Here is an 18,714-nt window from a genome sequence, read left to right on the forward strand (position 1 = left end):
TTTGTGTTTTCTTTATTTTATTATTTTTCAGATAGATATTGATTCATTTTTTCTTTATTATTTCATATAAATCTTTCCAAAGTTCTCTGCTTCTTCATATTTATCGTTTCTCATGGTACAATAATGTTCCATTACATTCATATGTCATAATTTGTTTAGCCATTTCTTAATTGTTGAGCTATTTTGTTTCCAGTTCTTTGCTACCATACTAAGTGCTGCTATGAATATTCTGGTACAAATAGATCTTTCTTTGACCTTCTTGGGGTTTATGCTTAGTAATGGGATGCTTGGATCAAAGAATATGAACATTTTAATAAATTTTTTCAGCATAATTCCAAAATGCTATCCAAAAGTATTAGACCAGTTCATAACCAATTGCGCACATATTAAGGTTCCTGCTCTGAACTCTTCCAAAAATGATTACTCCCATTTTTTTATCTTTGCTAATTTTTTTATTATGAATTGAATCCTCAAAACTGTTTTGATTTGCATTTCTGTTGTTATTAATAATTTGCGGCAATCTTTCATATAGTTCTTAAGCATTTGCAGTTCTTTTGACCATTTGGTTCATATCCTTTGACCAGTTATCCAGTAGGGAGTGACTTTTTGTCTTATGTATTTGTGTGAATTTCCTGTATGTTTTGGTTATCAAATATAAGTGTCACAAATATTTTCCTTAAGCAATGCTTCCAGGAACTAGGTACAGTGATTTTATTAATGAAAAAGTTTTTCAATTTCATGTAATAAAAATTATTTATTTTATCTTTTCTCATGACACTATCCTATGTTTGGTTAAGAATTCTCCCTCTAGCCTTTTCAATGAAACTTGTCTGATCTCAATTTTTTTAATGGTATGGTCTTTTATATTCAGGTGATTAAAATGTTTTAAACTTATTGTCTAACAAAATTGTAGTTGGTCTAACCTAATTTTTGCCAAACTGCTTTCTGGATTTCCAAGGTATTCTTGTACAATAGGGAATTTTTCCTCTAAGTAATATATTTCCCCAGGTTTATCAAATGCTGCTTTATTGAATTAGATAGTTTCTATTTCTTATCTACCCTGTTCCACCAATCTACTTCTCTATTTTTAGTACCAAGTAGTTTTTAATGTATATTTTATCACTACATTTTACTTCTCAAGTAAGAAGCATTTTAAAAGAGAAAAAAGAAAAGCAAAATTCTTTTTTAACAAATGTGTATAGTCAAGCAAAGCAAATTTCCATATTGTCAGTGTCCAAAAATGTATGTACTTATTCTGAAACTTGACTTCTTGGTAAGGAGAAGTAATTCCAGTAGTCCTAAATCAAGATTCAGGTAAGAAGTTGAAGTAGCATAGTTCCTGATCTGTCTTCTGGGATCATGGTTTGTTCTTGAATTGTTGAGCATTCTCAAGTCTCTCAAAATTGTTTTCCTTAACAATATTATAGTCATCATCATATAAATTGTTCTATTGCTTCTAATTCACTTTACTTTGCATTAATTAATACATCTTCCCAAGTTTATGGCACCTTCTTAGTTTGCACAACAAAAAGACATGTTATAAGTATTCTTGTATATATAGCTTCTTTTCTTCTTTCTTTGATCTCTTTAGAAGTATAGTGCCAGTAGTGGTATCTTTGGGTCAAAAGACATGTAATATTTTGTGCCCTTGGGGCACTTTCCAGAAAATTTTTAGAAATTTGCTTTCCATAATGCCTGTGCCAGAGTTAGAACCAATATAGTAGAGTAAAAGAAACAGTCTAGCTGAGTCTTACCAAAATTCCCCTCTAAACAAATTTAAAATAACACTTCAAATTGAGTTCTAAAGCAGCATAACCAATAAAAAGTTCAGGGTGAAACATTTTTCCTGTTTAGGACAACTTAGGAGGTCAGAAGGAGAGATCAGACACTGGAATGGGGCTCTTGGAGGTAGCAGCTATGGCAGCAGCAGCAATGGGAGCATTCACCACCAAGAAATGGTAAGGGGTTTGAATATGTGCTCAGAAAGAGATTACAATGAAGTCCTGTGCACAGGACTTGGTCCCATTTGGTTACTCCATTACCTATTACACAGTTTGGGGTCATAGTTTCAGGGTGGAGAGGCATGCTTGTGGTCGCAAGGGATCAGGGTCCTATCTGGGTATGTCACCATTCCAAAGAGGAGAGGAAACACAATCCAAATGGTCACTAAAGAGCAGGGGTTCTACTTGGGTAAGGACCAAAATGTAGACCAGAAAAGGAATTGCCAAAACCTTTCCACAGATCACACCATCTTAGAAGCATCAAAAACTTATAGGCACCCATCCTTCCCAACTGTCTGTGAAAACAGCTGGGCAAAAAATGCCTGAAGCTTGGGCAGTGTGACATACACAGATTGCTACCCCAGGTGAGTACAGCCTAACTCTAATATAAAGTCCAAAGATAAAAAAAATGGGCTGGGAAATGAGGAAACAACAATAACAACAAAATAATTTGATTATTAAAATCTATTGGGATGATAGGGAAGCTTAAGACACAAACTTAGAAGAAGAAAACAACATGAAAATGTCTATAAGCAAAGCCTCAAAGAAAAATGCGGATTGGATATAAGCCCAACAAGAATACCTAAAAGGGCTAAAGAGATTTTCTTTTAAAGAGAAAAAAAAATTGTTTTTTCAAACAGAGTGATAGAGGACAAAATAGGAAAAGAAATCAGAACAAGCAAGAAAATTATGAAAAAAGTTCATAGCTTGTCAAAAGAGGCACCAAAAAATACATAAGAAAATAACTTCTTAAAAATAGAATTGGATAAATGGTAAAAGATATGCAGAGTCTCACTGAAGAAAATACTTTCATAAAAATTAGAACTGATTAATTAGAAGTTAATGATGTCAGGAAATATCAAGGCACAATAAAACAAAGTCAAAAGAAATGTAAACAATTTCATCAAATTTAAGAATTATTGGATTACCTGAAAGCCATGATCAAAAAAGAACCTATACAGCATATTTCAAGAAATTATAAAGAATACTTACCATAGAATCAGAGGGGGAAATAGAAATTGAAAGAATCCACTGATCACCTCCTGAAAGAGATCCCAAAATGAAAATGTCCAGGAATATTATAGCCAAATTCCAAAACTCCCAGGTCAAGGAGAAAATATTAGTAGCAACAGAAAGAAACTATTAAAATACCACAGAGGCATAGTCAGGATCCATAAGATTTAGCATCTGCCACAATAAGGAAGGCTTGAAATATGATATTCTAGAAGACAAAAGAGTTAAAATTATAATCAAGAACAACCTGTCCAGCAAAACTGAGTATAATCCTGTGGGGGTAGGGAGAGATATTTTGGGAGTAAGATGGAATCTAGTTAGAAGGCATAAGTGTGAGTCTACTATGTTGGGATAATGTCAAAAGAAAAACTGAAAAGTGAGAAAGAAGGAAGTAATGAGGGAAAGGAGAAGAAGAATGGAGGGAATTACCTTAAATATAATAAGAGGTTTTCAACGAAGAGTTTTTATAATGCAAAGGAAGATTAGAGAAGGAGTCGGCAATGCTTGAACCACATTTTCATCTGAACTGTTTTCAAGCTTGAGGAGAAACAGGGTTGGCGGCGGGGGGGGAGAAAGAAGTATAAACAAGATAACAGGATGAAGGGAAATGCACAATTAGCATTCATAACTGTGATTGAGAATGGGAAGAAATCACCCTTAAAACCAGAGCTAAATGGATTAGAACCCAGAATCCAACAACATGTTGTTTATAGGAAGCATACTTGAAATAAAAAGACACACAGTTAAAGAGCAGAATCTATTATTCTTCATATGCTAAAAGGTACCAGAGACAATGAGGTAATGTCAATATAATACTAAATATATATGCACCAAATAGAATAGCATCCAAATTCTAAAAAGAAAAGTTAAATGAATTAAAGGAAGAAATAGTAAACTGTATTAGTGGGGACCTCAATTTACTACTCTTAGATAAATTATTATGATGAATTTCTTGAGAAAATCAAATGGGAATAGAAGGAAGTATGTATTTTTCTCAACTGAACATGGTACAGCAATTCCTCACCTATTATGGGAGTTATGTTCCAGAAACCCCAGTGATAGGTGAAAATCCGCAAAGTAGAGGTGTTATATATTTATTTTATTATTTATATATATTTTAAATCTTTATAAACCCTTCTCACTCTCCTATAAACCTTTTCTACACTCTCATTAACCTTTCCCACACTCTTATAAACATTTCATATGCTCTTAAGCATTTTCTGAACGTATGGGCACAGTGCAGGGGAGCAAACAGACCAATGCTATAGTCACTGAGCCTATCAGCACCCAGGATATAGAACATAGTGCTGTGGTTAGTCCCCTTTCATTCCATCAGCCTCATATTGGCAAACTTGCACAAATAGTAATGGTGTGCTGTATTTCTATTGTGTACAGCAGGGGACCCCAAACTAAGGCCCAAAGGCCACAACAGCCCCCTGAGGCCATGTATCCAGCCCCCACTGCACTTCCAGAAGGGGCACCTCTTTCATTGGTGGTCAGTGAGAAGAGCACTGTATGTGGCGGCACAAAGCGAGGTGTCGCTCAGATACCGTATTACTTCCAGTGACATAATCCTTTGCATAGCACCTTAGAATGAGGCGCTGCACAATGGAAGACTTCAGCATGGTGAGCAACGATCTGGGGGAGGGAATTCTGCACTGTGTATACTGCTGCCCAGTTAGGGTTAGGGTTAGGTTTTTATAGTCCGGCCCTCCGACGGTCTGAGGGACAGTGAACTGGCCCCTGTGTAAAAAGTTTGGGGATCCCTGGTGTACAGTATGGTATTCATCCGCAAAATCCCACACTATAGCGAAAACTCAGCTATACAGAATTAGATTTTTTTTTTAAACCTGTGATACAGTGAAGCCTCAATAAGTGAACTGCAATATAGCAAGGGATGACTGTACTTCCACAAAAATTGACTGTGTATTAGGACATCAAACCTCACAAACAAATGCAGAAAAGTATAAAAATTAAATGCACCTTTTTTTTTAAGCCTGTACCTTCCATCTTAGAATCAATACTGTGTATTGGTTCCAACACAGAAGAATGGTAAGGGCTAAGCAATGGGGGTTAAGGGACTTGCCCAGGGTCACACATCTAGGTAGTGTCTGATCCAGATTTGAACCCAGGACCTCTCATGTCTGGGCCTGACTCGCAATCCACTCAGCTACCTAGCTTCCCCCAAATGCACCCCTTTTAAACCACAGTACAATAAAATTATATTCAGTAAAAGGCATTTAAAGCATATATTTAACATTAATTGGAAGCTAATTAATTAAAGGATCAATGAACAAATCATAATAACAGTCAATAATTTTATTAAAGATAATGACAACAATGAGACAGTATAGCAAAATAAGAGAAAGAGTAGATAGTAAGTTGGGCATGCAACTTAAAAAGAACAAATTTTAAATCTCCAATTAAAAATCAAAATAGAAATTCTGGAAATCAAAGATTTTAATTTTAATCAAAGAGATTAATAAAATGGAAAGTAAAACAAAACTCAACTAATAAAACCAGAATGGAGAGCCACTTCAACATGCCAGAAACAGTGCAATAATGTGCCTATTCAAAGAGTTATTTACACTTTATTTTCACAAATATGTCATAAAATAGGTAGTATATGTATTATTATTATCATTTATAGATGAGGAAAACAGCCCCTGAGGGTTGTAACATAGACAAAGTCACCTTGATTGTGAGCTGGTACGAGAAACCAGGCCTCCTGGCTTGCTGATTTCCATGGGAGAGAGGATTGCTGAGTTTCAGTTCTTATCAAGCACAGAAGTGTAACGTATATCTCAGGGATCCCTGTTCCACAAACAGGCTCCAGCACTTGAGTTTTTCTGGAGATATCTGACCCCAAAGGGGGCATTCACACTTCTTTTTTTTCTGACTTAATACCCCAATCTTAGAGTAAAACTCCAGTGAAATTTATAAAACAAGTCTTATGTATGAATCATGCCTACAATAGAAAAGAAGGAAGGAAACATATTTATTAAGTATCTGTCATGTGCCAGGCACTGTGCTAGAGCTTTACAGATATCTCATTTGTTCCTCACAATTCTGGGAGGTAGCCGTTATTATTAGCAAGTGTCTGAGGTAGGATTTGAACTCAGATCTTCCCAACTCCAACTCCAGTGCTTTATATAATGTGAGACTTAACTGCAAAAAACATTTAATCTCCTTAAAATATGGTTAATGTGTGTGGTGAATGTAAAAATAAATGTGGCTAATAGGGTTTCTTCTATAAAGGTATGCATTACAGATAAGATCTGAGTGTGCTTATCCCAACCTACACTCACAGAGGAATTTCTATTCCTCAAATCATGGCTAACCATAATTTCCTCTCAGTCTTTTCTCTGACTGGTCAGGGGTGATACTCTAATACCATTGGCTTGAGCCCCCACTGATGTGCTTTTCCCCATCCCAGGATTATCAGTAGAGAATAAATTTAGTCAGCTAGCTGTAAGTGGTTTAAAAGGGGGATATTTACTAAGAGTACTATGCACCTACAGTCAAAAGACATGTTCTCCCACAAGTACACAGAGTTCAGAGGAAAATTGCTTGACATTTAATGTTGTTTATTCTTTGAGCATAAGTGGCAAAGTAGTCACCCACAGCCCTTAGTTGCTGGAAGTCCTTTTCTCTCATTCATTAGGTGCTCTCATTGTTCTCATTAGGCATAATGAATTTGTGTCTCTGTCCCTGGTTTCTTGTGCAGAGTGTCACCAACTAATCTGGGGCAACTTTTAGGACACCAGTAGGAAGATAGGAAGTTAAATATCCTCCAGATCCTTTGAAAGTGGAAGGCTCTCTTCTGTGTAATGAAAGGGATAAGGTAATGAGAAGAGACCTGGCATGCTGAAGCTAGAAACAGTGGTTTGTTTCCTCTATCTTAGAAGCTGCTTAAACACAAGAAGCATAAAACATCTTGAATAGTCATCATGCGTTCTTCTAAAGAGAAGACTCTTAGTGGAACTGCTGAACTGATATCATGTTCATTAAGCATGTCAAGTGGTGTAGTGGGGAGAGCACTGGGATTGGAGACAGGAAAACTCTTCACGAGTTCAAATTTCGCCTCAGACACTTACAATCTGGGAGACCCTGCGCAAGTCACTCAACCCTGTTTGCCTTGGTTACGTCATCTATAAAATGAGTTAGAGAAGGAGATGGCAAACTCTCCAGCATCTTTGCCAAGAAAAATCCAAAAGGAGTCATGGAGAGTCAGACACAACTAAAAAATGACTGAACAAAAGCATCTCAGAAGGTCTGGCTCTCCTGGCCAAGCCAGCCAGCCTTGGATATCTTGACTTCTTTATTTGTAGGTTCTTTATGGCAGTGGTGATATTCTTCTCCAAGAAGCATGCTCTTATGGAAATCAGTTTGCATTGAATAGCCAGTATCCATCTTTGGAATTCTTGAACTCACGATATTACTTTTAGTAACTCTCAGAACCAGGAACATCTGTTTCTCAAGATGATTGGTTGATCTCCTTTGTTCAGACCAGGAAGTACAAAAGTACAAGAATGACAGAGCCAGGGCTGAGTGCTTCTACCCAAATCATTATTATCTTTATTATTGAGGTTGCTCTCAATCTCCTAGTTCTCTTCCTTTCAGCCTGATCACTCCTAAGGCTCCTCCTATTCCTTAAGTGGGAATATCCTACAGACTTCTATCTTGGACCCCACTTCTCTCCATTTTCTCCCTTTAGGATCTACTCTCATAGGTTCCTGTGGATTCACTTATGTCTGTTCAGGTGAATCCCAGATTTCTTGCTTCAGGCTCTCTCTTGAACTCTAGTCCCACATATCCAGTTGTTTATTGGACATCCCAAACTCAGGATGTCTCTTTTCTCTAGGTTTTCAGAACACTACTCTTTCCTGGTTCTCTTCTTATCCATTACATCACTCCTTCTCAGACTCCTTTGTTGGATTCTCATCCAGATCACACCATCTCACCATTTGTGTCTGTCTTGGTTTCTCTTTTCTTCTCTTATGCTACTTCACTTTGTGATCTCATTTGCTCTCATGAATTTAATTACATCATCTCTATGCTATTGATTCTCAAATACACCTTTCCTAACCTAAATCTCTACTGACTTCCAGTTTCCTAACTCCAAGTGCTATTAGAGACCTGCATGTCCATGTGTCCAAAGTGGAACTCATTATCTTTCCCCCTAATCCTTTGTCCCCTTCTATTTTCTCTATTACTGTAAAGGGCAAAACCACCCTCCCAGCCCCCCAGGCTCACAATAGAGGGGTCATCTTGAATTCTTTACTATCTCTCATACCCCCTTAATCCAATTTTGTTGCCAAAGATTTCCACCTTTGTGATATCTTTTTTTTAAATATAATTTTTATTTATTCTTTTAAAATATTTTTCTATGCTTACATGCTTTATGTTCTTTTCCTCCCCTCTTCCCTCCCCACTCATGGAGGTGAGAGGCAATTCCACTGGGTTATACATGTATTATCACTCAAAACCTATTTCCATATTACTCATTTCATAATAGAGTAATCTTTTAAATTCAAAATCTCAACTCCTATACCCATATAACCAAGTGATAAAGCATATGTTTTTCTTCTGCATTTCTACTCCCACAGTTCTTTATCTTCATGTGTATAGCATTCTTTCTCATAAGTGCCTCAGGATTGTCCTGGATCATTGCATTGCTTTTTAAAAATATATAATTTTTATTTTTAAAGTGTAATGTCTTTTTTTTTTTTAACCCTTACCTTCCGTCTTGGAATCAATACTGTGTATTGGTTCCAAGGCAGAAGAGTGGTAAGGTCTAGGCAATGGAGGTTAAGTGACTTGCCCAGGGTCACCCAGCTAGGAAGTGGCTGAGGCCAGATTTGAACCTAGGACCTCCTGTCTCTAGGCCTGACTTTCAATCCACTGAGATACCCAGCTGCCCCCTGTAATGTCTCTTGAATGTGTCTCCTTCTCTCCTCTGACACTGACACATCAGTCCACATTTAGATTATTCCAATAGCTGGTTGATGGATCTGCCTTCCTCAAGTCTCTCCTCACTCCGATTCATTCTCCATTCAACTCCAAAAGTGATTTTTCTGAAGTGTAATTCTCTATGAAAAAGAATGATATCCACTTCCGGGCGGGGGGGGGGGGAACTGTTGTAGTAGAAATACAGATGAAAACATAATTTGGGGTTTTGGTTTTATAAGATTTTTCACTTACAAAAATGAATAATGTGGGGAAATGTTTTATGTGATAATGCATATATATAACCCAGAAAAAATAAATTAAAAAAAATAAAGTACAAGTCCCATCAGATTAACATCCTCTTTGCCCCAGGGTTCAGTGGTTCACCAGACCTGGAGATGGAAGATCCTGATTTCAAATGTGGCCTGAGATACTTTCTAGCCATTTGGCCCTAGGCAAGTCATTTAATTTCTTTTTTTTCCCCCTTAAATTTTTTTATTTAATTAATTAATTTAGAGTATTTTTCCACTCTTCATGCTCTTTCTCTCCCCTTCTCCCACTCCCCCTCCCATAACCAATGAGCAATTCCACTGGGTTTTACATGTGTCATTGATCAAGACCTATTTCCATGTTATTGATATTTGCACTAGGTTGATCATTTAGAGTCTACATCCCCAATCATATCCCCATCCACCCATGTGATCAAGCAGTTGTTTTTCTTCTGTGTTTCTACTCCCACAGTTCTTTCTCTGGATGTGGATAGCATTTTTTCTCTTAAGTCCCTCAATTATCCTGTATCATTGCATTGCTACTTGTAGAGAAGTCCATTACGTTTGATTGTGCCACAGTGTATCCGTCTCTGTGTATATTGTTCTCCTAGTTCTATGTCATTTGATTTTAATTGCTTTACCTGTACTGCTTGTGATCATTTATTTTTCATTTTCTGTATTAATTCAGGGAGAATTTTTGTGGCTTCCTGTGTCTTGAATCTGGGTCAGAGATTCAGTCTGCTGCTTTTTGCATTTTCTTTGTCCTTAGGAATCCCAAGGAGTGCCTTTCTTTTTAACATAATGTGGTTAATAAATGAAGGGGACAAGGGCTCTTTTCCTGTGTATATGTTCCCTGTCACATGGAATGGTGGGGAAGGGCTGAGAGTTTGATGGTCCTTCTCTTGATTAACTATCACCAATTAAAGATGATTTGGAATGTTTAAGGGAGGAGCTGAATAATGAGCTCCTAAAAATCTATTTATTAAATGGTCTGACCTAGCTCAGGTTGTCCCTAATCCCAAGAAAGCCATGGAGACCTTTATCACTTTATCAGTTATGATTTATCGGTTATGATGCAGGTCTAACCAATAAACTTGATATAAGCAATAAATTTATATTCTTACCCTAAAATCAATCTCTCAAGGTAATTTTAATTATGACATGCTCTTCTGCCAAGGTTTTAAAAAAAAAACAACCTACCACCTGCCACCCTCCCACTCAGTAGACTTTATTGGCTCCCTGTTACCTTCAGGATCTAATTTAAAAAAAAAAAAACAATTTGGCATTCAAAGGCCTTCATAATCCGCCTCCCACCTTTCCTGTCTCATACCTTACTCCCCACCCTATATTCTTTAATCCAGTGTCACTGGTCCACTCTTGATTCCGGACATTTTCATTGACTGTCTTCCATACCTAAACTCTCATTTCTCCCTCATTGCTTGCCTTGGTTTCCTTTATGGTCCAACTAAAATCCTATCTTCTCCAAGAAGCCTTTCCCAGTCCCTCTTTATCCCAATGCCTTCTCTCTTGTAACAGTTTCTAACTTTCTTATATATAATTTGTTTGTACAATTCGTTTTCTTGTTGTCTCTCCCATTAGCTCATGAGCTCCTTGAGGGCAAGGACTCTTTTGCCTCTTTTGATATCCTCTGGACTTAGCAGAGTACTGTACAGTAGGAGTTAAATAAATGTTTGTTTACTGACTTTATATTCCCTTTATCTCCTCTCACAGCCACTATTTAATTCAAGTCCCCATTACTTCTTTTAAAAAAATAATCAATTAATTTATTTTATTTTTACATATTTTCCATGTTTATATGATTCATTTTCTTTCCCTCCTTCCCTTGTTTCCTCTCTCCTCCCAGAGCTGACAAGCAGTTCCAATGGGTCATACAAATGTTATCACTTGATACCTATTTCCATATCCTCATTAGCTCTTTATTGAATTATTCCAGTAGTCTTTTGATCAGTCTCTATCTCTAATGTCTCCCTTTTCCAATCTATCATCTGCACAAAGGAATTTTTTATCAAAGGGATATTCCTAAAGCACAGGTCTACCTTCCCCTTCCATTGCCCCCTCTGGAACTCCTACTTCATCTTTAATAAACTTCCTTTCATTTTAGACCTCTTATTCACACTTCTTCCATCTTTTGGTACTTACTGAAATCTGGTTCCCTGCAGATGACAATGCATTTCATGTCATCCTTTCTAGTGCTGATTGTACCTTCTCTCATACCCACCTATGGAAGGAAAATATTGTAATCTGTATTTTAGCCAAAGTCTTACAGAGACAATTTACTTTTTTTATTCTTTTTTTTTAAACCCTTACCTTCTGTTTTGGAATCAATACTGTGTATTGGTTCCAAGGCAGAAGAATGATAAGGGCTAGGCAATGAGGGTTAAGTGACTTGTCCAAGGTCACACAGCTGGGAAGTGTCTGTGGCCAGATTTGAACTTGGGACCTCCCATCTCTAGGCCTGGCTCTCAATCCACTGAGCTACCCAGTTGCCCCTGAGACAATTTATTAATGTATGAACATTCCTACTTGAAGTGAATTTCCTCAGATTGGAAAAGTTCTCTCAGTTACTGCAATTTTCTCTGATCAGACTTTGTCCACTGGTATTTTACAGTAACCATGAATTTAAAAAGCAAAATTCCAGAGCTAAAGAAAAACAAAAGATGGAGTTTAAATTTAGGGTTTTGAATTTACTTAAACAAAATAGACATGGTAATCCTGGTTGACCTTAGGAAAAAATATCTTCCTGAAACTGATTATTCCCTCTTTAACCTCTCATTGGTATTTAAAGCCCTCTACAGCGTATTATGATTGGAGTCTTCTTGCACATTAGTTATCCACCAATTCTATGATTAACCTGCCCTTGCCTGTTTTATTGGGACAAGATGCTTAGTTTTCCCTCTTGGTGCCTTTGTATAGGCGTCTCCTTTTGAGGAAATGCTTTCTCTCCTCATCTTTGCCTCTTAGAACTTATGGTTTTCTTCAAGACTTATCTCAAAATCCACTAGCAGATAACCTTTTCTAGTTTCAACAGCAACTAACTCCTTTTCCTTTAAGGTAAGTAGATATATCTTTGTATTTTGTATATACCTATTTGTGTATATATCAACCCTTTCTTATTAGAATAAAAAAGTTTGAAAGTTGGCCATCTAGTCTAGTCTATACACAAAGAGATTTCCTGCTATAACATATTGGGCAAGTGTTGTATAGCGTCTTTCAGTATAAGGAAGGGGGTACCTACCACCTCTTGAAGTGGATCTTTTGGACAGTCCTGGGGATTAGGAAGTTTTTCCTGACTTAAGGCCTAAATTTGTTTTTCTCTTGCAACTTTAACTCTTTCTGCTCTCTTAAGGGTAAAAAACACAAGTCCAGTCTTTCCTCTCCATGACAGTCCTTCAGATACTTTATGCAACTATATTGTCAACCAAATCTTCTTTCCTCCCAGCTAAGCATACCTAGTTCCTTCAACCATTCCTCATGTTATAAAGGCAAGACCCTTTCCTACCCTGGTTGTCCTTCTAGACACCCTCTTGCAATTTATCAATTCCCTTTTAAAACTCTGGTCCCCAGAACTAAACATAATGCTCCAAATGACATCTGATGAGGGCAGAGTACAGTGGGACTCTATTCCTGGAAACTGTGCTCCTTTTAATGCAGCTCAAGATAGCATCAGTTTTTTTGGCTGCCATATCTCATTGCTGACTCATATTAAACTAAAACCCTCCAATCTTTTTTAGAACAAATATTGTCTATCCATGCCTCTCCCATCTTGTAAAGTTGATTATTTTGTACCAGGTGCAAAACTTTTACATTTATTCATACTGAATTTTATCTTATTAGATTTAATCTAATGCTCTAACCCACTTAAGGTACTATTGTAACCCAATTCTTTTCTGTTATATTAATTATATCTCCTAATTTTGTTGCACATATGATCTATGCCTTTATCCAAGTATTTGATAAAAATGAGAAAAAGCCCAGTGCCTTGCACAGTTATCTTGAGTATCACATTACAGACCCCTTGCTATATTGATTGTGACCCATCAACAACTGCTCCTCAAGTCTGAACCAGTTCTGAATCCTTAGGAAGAGGTTGGCATCAAATCCATGACTCTTTCCATTTTCTCTTCAAGAATAATATGAGATTCTTTATCCGAAACTTGCTAAAATCTAGATAAACTATATCCATAGCATATCCCTCATTTATTAGTTTAATTTTGTAAAAAATAATATTATTAATCAGTTTTAAAAAAAAGGAAAAGAGGTTAATCATATATGACCTGCTCAATTGATGAAATAGTGTAATCATTTCAAGATGTTTGCCAACCATCTCTTTAATTATCCTTTCCATTTTTCCAAGATTAAAGTTACACTTGCTGGCATCTAGTTTCCGGACTGTTCTTTAACATTTTTTTAAATCAAGACAATATTTGCCCTTCTCTAACCTTGTGGTACCTCTCCTATCTTTCCATTATCTTTGAGATATCACTGACAGTGGCTCAGCAGCTATACCCGGGCCAAGTAACTTGAATTCATCTAGGCCAGGTAGATGATCTCTTGCTCTCTCCTTACTTACCTTGGGTATAAACTCTCTTTTGGGTATAAACTCTCTTTTGGACATTTTCTCCTGTCATTCCCTATTTAAAGGCTCCTCTTTTTGCAGAGAAAACAAAAACAAAGCAAGAATTGGGCAGCTTTCTTGTCAGTTATCATTGTTCCATCTGTTCCTAGTCAAGATTCTACCTCTTCTTGGTTCTTCCTTCCAGTATATCTTAATTAAAATAAGAACCCAGAAAACTAACAAACCCTTCTTATTATATTTCATTTTCTCTCCTTAGATTCAGCTTATTTAGAGCTTTAATATTCTAGAAACTTTTTTATAAGATTATACCATTCATTTATATTCATTTTCTGTTATATTAGATTTGTCTCCATTTTCTGTGTATTTCCTTTTAAAAATCTAAAATAGTACATGAGTTCCTTACTCATCCACATATCTCTTTAGATATATCCATTTTTCTTTTTTTTCTGCTCAAAATTATTTTCTTTTGAGTCTTCAGAATTTTATTCTTGAATATTCCCTTCTCTCCTAGGCAGATTTCCCTTGAACCATTTCAATCCAGGGGATCCTGCCTACCTTTCCTCTAAACTCTTTGAAATCTCCTTTCCTAAAATGTAGGATACATGTCAGACCATGCCCAGATGTCCTCTACTTCTTTATAATAAATTCTATATAGAGTAGCCACTTCCCTTAAAGCTTCTCATCATTTCTATTTTACCAGTTGGTTCCAGTCAGTGAAAATCAGATCCAAAATAGAATTTCCTCTTGTAGGTTTGTCTACCTTTTGAAGGATGACTCAAATCAAGTTCGTAGCCACTCTTTTGGTAGAGAGGGAGACCTCTAACAGATAGCTAGATCATTCAAATTCTCCATCACTATTATATCATACCTCTGTGCCTGGCCTATCCTTTTTATCCCAAAATCTTCATCTATTTCCTCTGTCAGGTAATCTGTTGTTTTCTTTAGTGACAAAATCACTTCTATGTCACCATCCTTTGATCCCCTCTTAAATATTTTTCATAATCCTTCCTTTGGTTCCTGGATTTCCTCACATACCCTGATTTTTTTTTAATGTGGAATATTACCCTAATACCAACCTTTTTTACCTATTCTGTTTCTTTTTTTTCTTTTTTTTTAGGTATTAAATTTTATTTTATTTTTTCCCCAATTAAATGTAAAGAAATTTTCCAGCATTTCCCAAAGAATATTGAGTCTCAGAATCTCCCCCTCCTTCCCCATTAACCTCCCACCCTCTTGAAATAGTAAGCAATCTCATCTAGATTTTATATGTGAAATTATGTGAAACATTTTTCCATGGTAATCCGTTTATGGAAGAAAACTTAAAGAGGGAAAAAAATTAAGAAAGTGAAAAAAGTTTGCTTTGGTCTAGATTCAGACAGTTCTTTTTCTCTGGAATAGATGGTATTTTTTATCATGAATCCTTTGGGATTGTTTTGGATCATTGTATTGCTAAGACTAGCTAAGTTATTCACAGTTGTTCATTTCATTGTATGGTATTCTTGTCACTGTACTATGTTCTCCAGGTTCTTCTTTTTTCACTCTGCTTCAGTTTGGGTAAGTCTTTCCAGGTTTTTCTGAGCTCCTCCTGATTATCATTTCTTAATAGCACAATTGTCCTGTTTCTTTTGAAGAAAGTATATGCATATAGAGTCATATTCCAATAACCAATTCCATCCCACCAAGTCTCAGTGACACCAGTGAAGTCAAATATGTCCCCTTGAATTAAAATATATCATTCTTCTTGTTTATTGCCTAAACTTTTGGCATTTGTATATAGACATTTGAGGGCTTGAATTTTACTACCAGCCCCTTTCTTAACTTTTGTCTTCTGTAAATTTCTGGGAATCTCAGCTGCTATTCTTTCTTTATGGCTACTCTCTATAGATCTAAGATCACATATTATCTCTTCTCTCTGGCATTTAAAAGGCTTCACAGTTGAGAACCTTCCTACCTCTACAGTCTTTTCATATATAACTTCTCTCCATTTACTTCATGGTCCTTCTATACTAGGTCTTTCTGTTTGCTTTCTTTCTTTCTTTTTTTTCTTCAATCAGTAGTCATTTGTGGAGGGAATACTAAGTTACTAGATCAATGCTAAGCCCTATGATTTTCCTTTCTATTCCCAGCAGCCTCATTGGGAAAGGCAAATGCATATTCAATATCCCTTCCCATTCAGATTAACAATGATTTCTTCCTTCTCTATTTGCAACTCATAGAAAATAGGAAAATACATAATAGATGTATACAATATAAGTTTCAAGTACACAACAAAGGAAATAAGAAGGAAGAGGTTATAGAATAACATGAGAGTTGGAGGACAACTTTCTACATTTCTGTGATTGTTTCTCTAATTAAAGTTCCTATGATTGGAGTCATCAAACATGACCTTTACAAAGAGGAGGACCTCTTTTCTCCAAAATTATTAATTAATAGCTTTTAATTAAAAATCCTTTAATTCTTTATATACATTGAAATCTCTTAATACTCCTGACATGACATGAAATGTTATATAGAGGCACCTATAAGCCAAGTATTCTTTGATTTTTCCTTCAAAATAAGAAAGAATGAGTATATTTAGGTACCTTCTGGAATAGAAGAGGGAAAAGCAGAAAATATGTTGTATTGCCTTCTTTCTCTTTCTTACATATGATGCTCCATTTCTGATCTCACTTGTGCCTTGGCATCTATATCTGGAATACTCTTCCTCCTCACTTTTCATCCCTTAGAATCTCTTCAAGATTCATCTCAAGTGCTACCTTCTACTTTAAAGCCTTTTCTAAAAAAAAAGGGGGAGGGACAGCTAGGTTGCCCAGTGGATAGAGAGCCAAGCCTGGAGATGGGAGATCTTGGGTCCAAATCAGGCCTCATACACTTCCCAGCTGTTTAATCATGGGCAAGTCACTTATAACTGCAAATTGCCTAGCCCTTACTGCTCTTCTGTCTTGGGACACATATTTGGTATTGGTTCTAAGATGGAAGGTAAAAGTCTAGTATTTTCCTTCCAATAAACACTTTGTATACTATTTATAGGAGTGATAAATGAACTTATATGTATACATGCTGTGTTTCCCTTTAGAATATAAACTCCTTAAGGGGAAAGACTGGTTTTACACTTAAAGGAATAATAAATTAACCTAAGGTAGTTGTTCTCTGGTCCACAGATCTTTGGAGGTGGGGAATAGAGTGGGGAGGAGAATAAGCTTTATATAGGGCCTGCCATATGCCATATGCCAAGCATTGTGCTAAGAGTTTTACATGTTTTATTTTTATCCTCACAATAACCCTGCTTGGTAGATGATGTTATTGACCCCATTCTGAGTATTTCCCTGGGCTCTGTGCCACCTAGCTGTCTCTGGTTTCCAAGACCATTTCAGGGAGTCTATAAGGTTGAAACTATTTTCATAACAATTCAGAGATGCTATTTGCCTATTAAAATGCTCTTTTCTAACTATGTGACTTCTTGAGCCTGAATTTTCTTCAGCCAAAATAACATATCACAACAGATTGAATTTAGAGATCAGAATCCAAATGTCTTTCATTAAGCCAGCCATTAAGGAGAATGGTAGATATATATAAAACAATGCCATTCCTCACTAAAATTTTTTTTGGATAATTTATTCTTCATTAAAAATGTTATGTTAACATGTAATGAGTATTTTATTATTTTGATATGAATAATTATTTTAGCATTTTTTCAGTTTTTATTTTCAATATGGCAAATACTGACAAATATAATCCACATAAAGGAAAACTCTTTGGAGCCCTCAGTACTTTAAGACTATGAAGGGGTCCTTAGACCAAAGATTTTAAGAACTTTTGTCCTAGTGTAAGATCGTATTTTCCCCACTAGGATATTTAATGCTTATTACATCTATCCTCTCTTTTCAACCTTCTTCTGTATTCTCTTCCATGAACGATTTAGCTTCTATAGATACCCTTGCCATTCTTCACAAGAGCTCTTTACCTCATCCAAACTTTGCCGCATCCAAACCTTAGCACCAGCTGCCCCCTATGCCCCTAATGTGCCCCAAGCTGGCCTTTCTTTGCCTCTTGGGATCCCTGATTTTCTTTAAGACTCAATTGATCTGAATGAGGCCTTTCCTGATTCCATCAGCTGCTAGCACCTTCTTCTCCAAGATTGTCTTGTATCTGCTTTGTGTATGTCGTGTGTGTGTGTGTGTGTGTGTGTGTGTGTGTGTGTGTGTGTGTGTGTGTGTGTGTGTGTGTGTGACACAGATATTATCTTCCTCATTAGAATCTAAGCTCCTTGAGGGCAAGAATTGTTTCATTTTTGTGTCATCTACACCTAACCCAGAGCTTGCTATATGGAAGGCACTTAATAAGTATTTGTTGATTGATCGTTTGCCACATCATAGGCAGTCAAGGCATTTTAGTGAATTGCAAAATGCCTTTCATAACACTTGGATCACTTGGACACACCCCAACTTCCCCCACCCCCAAATCATTTATATTTTCTTTGTTAGTTTGATGTTTGGGAAATATGACTGACTGAAGAGTGGTAATGGTAAGGATATTTGAGTGGGAACTATGTATTTCCTGGGTTAGCTGTTCATAGAAACTTAGTGGTAATAAGCATTCAGCTTTTTCAGCTAAAAGGAATAATACCCTGAAATTCTCAGTTGTTTCCTCAGTGTCCTTTTGTGACTTTGAAGTATCTTTATCTTTTCTGAGGCACAACAGTCTAGCAATGTTTCCCATTTTATCTGAACAGTGTGCCTGACAATTCTGAGCTCTGTTTTCATTCTTATGATTATTGTAGTGTCTGGTGGAAATAACCTGATCTTCAGGCGTGTTAGGGCATGAATGGGGCAGGAGAGGCCCTTTCATTTACTGATTTCCCCCATTTTGTTCTGTTTTGCTAAAA

General features: G+C 36.4%; 1 protein-coding gene across 5 annotated transcripts in view; it reads left to right on the forward strand.

Annotated features, from left to right (window-relative positions):
- Positions 1–18,714, forward strand: part of RNF157 (ring finger protein 157) — a 161,121-nt gene that overhangs the window by 53,672 nt on the left and 88,735 nt on the right. The window contains exon 2 of one of the 5 annotated variants that reach the window (XM_016430634.2): positions 1,855–1,958. The exons of the other annotated variants lie outside the window; for them this stretch is intronic. The gene's annotated coding sequence lies outside the window, so the exon portion shown is untranslated. The remainder of the gene's footprint in view (positions 1–1,854; positions 1,959–18,714) is intronic. 5 annotated transcript variants of the gene reach the window in all.

Source organism: Monodelphis domestica, chromosome 2 (assembly GCF_027887165.1).
Source record: "Monodelphis domestica isolate mMonDom1 chromosome 2, mMonDom1.pri, whole genome shotgun sequence".
Classification (NCBI taxonomy): domain Eukaryota; kingdom Metazoa; phylum Chordata; class Mammalia; order Didelphimorphia; family Didelphidae; genus Monodelphis; species Monodelphis domestica.